Here is a 3,467-nt window from a genome sequence, read left to right as displayed (position 1 = left end):
GCAACTTCCAGTTCCTCTCACAAGCATGACAAAATGAGTGACCTCACAAAGATATAAAATTCATTTTCATCATCTTTGAAACACAGATAATGATGCTGAACTTAGGTTAGACATGGAAATGACATCTCTACTCTTCCACTGGAATGTAAGCCTCTTAAAGGCATGGATTTTTGTCTTTTGTTTACTGCTTTATCCCTGGTGCCCAGAATAGTACCAATGCCTAGAAAATGTTTTATAAATATGCCTTGAGTGGTGGGATAATTTAAAGATATAACATGATTAAGCAAATTCCAAATATTTGTGTTACTGTAGTATCATCCCTATGATTAAAGTATTATTCATTTTACACATGAAGTTAGTCTTTAAAAGGTCTATATGAAACTGAACACTTGAATCCAATTAATTCAATTCAGTTACATAGTAACCACATTTGAATGCATACGGGCCAGGTTTTCTGAAAGGCCATATGGGCACAAAAAAGGACAAGAAAGATAGTTTCTATCTGTATGACAGTTATAGTAAAATCAAGCTTACCAAATACTTACATTCTTCCAGTAGAGAGAAGGTCTCATGAAGGAAATTCCGTAAGTTAGTACACTGAACATTATTGAGGTGGATCAAGAGGCAAATGACATTGAAATTGCCCATTTTCTGAAGTTATCAAAACAGAGGATGTTGGAGAAGCAGGGAGCATGCTTTTCTTCATTTTATAGATGAGGCAACCAAGCCCATAAAGAGAAGGATTTTTTGAGCTCCACTTTGTTGAGACCATCTCTCCTTCTCTTCACAGCCTGGCCAGCCCCACTCATTCTTCAAGGCACAGCCCAAAAGTCCCTTTGAGAAACCATTTCTGTCTCCTCCAGGCTGAGTTCATTGCTTCGCCTGGACTTGATTCTTGCCTCTACTATGGCACTCAGAAAATTCATCTGAAATTTTCCTGATCATAAGAATCACCTAGGGCATTTTGGAAAAACCCCAATCCATGGGCCCCATTTTGGTACAAGTGGATTGGGGTTTCTGATTCTCTATATGCATCATCTGAGAGTCTGTGTCTTAAATACAAATCCGAGGGAACTGTCATATTAGGAGAAGTGGAAAGCATTAAATTAAACCAGTATCCAGGGGTGCTTTGGTGGCTCATTCGGTTAAGCATCCAACTTCAGCTCAGGTCATGATCTCACGGTCTGTGAGTTTGAGCCCCATCTCAGGCTCTGTACTGACAGCTCAGAGCCTAGAGCCTGCACAGATTCTATGTCTCCCTCTCTCTCTCTGCTCCTTCCCTGCTCACGCTCTGTCTCTCTCTGTCTCTCAAAAGTAAATAAATGTGAAAAAAAAATTTTAATTAAACCAGTATTCAACTAGCATGCTTTTGGCTGCAAGTAAATTGCACATTTAGTTTAGACTGGCTTAAGCAATAAAGTTATTTATTAGCTCATATCAGATGAAGTCCAAATGCAGAGCAAGATTCAACTAATTACTTATGTTATTCAAGGCAGTTTTTTCCCCTCTCTCTCTCTCCTCTGCTATATACAGCTTTAACATCCTCATGCTAGTTTCACTCATGGGTATTAAATGGTCTTTTAAGGCCATTGGAGAATTTTTTGTCCTACCAAAAATCTCTATAAAGTCCCTTTTAGTGTTTTAATACCCCAAATTGGCTTAGACTCGCATCCATCGCTGAATCCATCAATAATCCTGAGGCGGCGGGGCTGAGATTCGCATAATTGGCTAGGAATAATCAGCGGTGGGAAATCTGCCATAAAATGCGTTAGGGATCTGTAAAGAGGTGTGTTTGCACACAACATCTGGTCTCCTCCCCGAGACCATTTTTAACTGAGGGTAAGAATCCTGTTCTGCTTGTATACATGTAACCCCTTGCACAGAAGGTACTCGGTCAGAGTTTGCTGAATGGATGTTCGTATGAACCACATACTTGCTGGAGGCAGAAACGGTAGACCCCAGTGTTTTCGCTCTTATAACATTGCTCTTACTTACACACTGTAACAGAAGGAAGTTCCTTTAAGCAGCCTGTGATACAAAGGAAGTGGGAAGGTGGAAATGGTATTCAAGACTAGCCTCCTCGTTCAGTTATTCCCCTGCTGAGCCTGGCAACACAAGTGATAAAATAACTTCTCTGCCTAAAATGTCCAGGAGTATGAGGACTTGAAACATCAGGGTCCTTTTCTGTACCTATTCCTTCTTCAGATTCTGCCTTTGTAATGGACTTTATAATCACATACCCGTTAATCCGAACACTTCTTAGGAGGTAATCATAATAACTCGCCTAGATCTAATGTTGTCGAGAAACATTTTATGGCCCTAGGATACATTTTCATCCAAGTTATTAAAGTCCAATTACATCATGTTTTCTTCCGAGGAATGCCAAGTACTTGAGGGACAATATTGCAGTCAGTCTCACTCGCCTCTTGGAAATAATTTACACAGATATAGCCTTGATATTGCAGATAAAGTCCTCTGCTCTTCCTCCCCAAAGAGATGGGGAAATGTACTTGCTTGCCTAAGATCACACAATAGAGCCAGACAGCGGGGAATAAGGATGGAAATGCAAATTCTATCCTTTCCATTAGCTAATACATGTAGCTTTCCTTTATGAAATCATCAGATCCGTATAGTGTGCTTTTGATGAACACGAAACTACCGTGTCAAGCGGTCACATAAATTTCACATACAAGGAATAAAACTCAGAGTTTTCTAAGCAGAATTTCTGGGCTCTATCATGACTCATATTGCAACTGCCAGTCTTAAACCAAGAAGCCTGTTGGAAATAATCATGAGAGTACTACACATATTAGTATTTATTGTTTCCTAGTATCTATTGTATTTCTGGGTAGATTAAAGCCATTTTATAGGACTGGCTACAACATCTGAAAAAGAGACTATTCTTTCTCTAAGACCTGAAACTCAGATGCTGTTATTATGTGGATGGTCATTCAGACAGGCAGGCATGGTCCCAGAACTCGGATCAAGTGTGCCTCTGTCCAAAGCTGAACACCTCTCCCCTATCCCATACTGCTCTGGAACGTTCGAAATGGGAATTTGGCAGAACTCCATTTTGTCGAAGTTGAACACATCACTTAATGTTTCACTGAGTGGAATCCTTCACCTGAAGGCAGCCTCCTCCCCTCCCCTTGTACAGATGGGCAACCTCTACAACTCCTCCAGAAGGGAGGGACCCCAACAAGGAGGGGCAAATGCTTCTCAACTGGACTCAGAAAGAGAATGTAATCATGATCACAAGATCACCTACAGGTGTCTTAGGACACTGCCTATTTCTTTCAATCAGAATCTATCTCTGGAAATCCTGTGGAAAATTCCTCCAACAAGATTCCTCCAAGGAAGGAGAATAGTCAATTTTTTCCTTTGCTGTAAACAAGGTTGATGTATTTTCAGTGTTGTTGGAAGGCTCCATGCCACTTCTGAACAGCAGGCATTTCTGCTACAGTTGT

This window comes from Suricata suricatta, chromosome 9 (assembly GCF_006229205.1).
Source record: "Suricata suricatta isolate VVHF042 chromosome 9, meerkat_22Aug2017_6uvM2_HiC, whole genome shotgun sequence".
In the NCBI taxonomy this organism is placed as follows: domain Eukaryota; kingdom Metazoa; phylum Chordata; class Mammalia; order Carnivora; family Herpestidae; genus Suricata; species Suricata suricatta.
The sequence above is the reverse complement of the archived record's forward strand: the minus strand, read 5'-3'. Positions refer to the sequence as shown.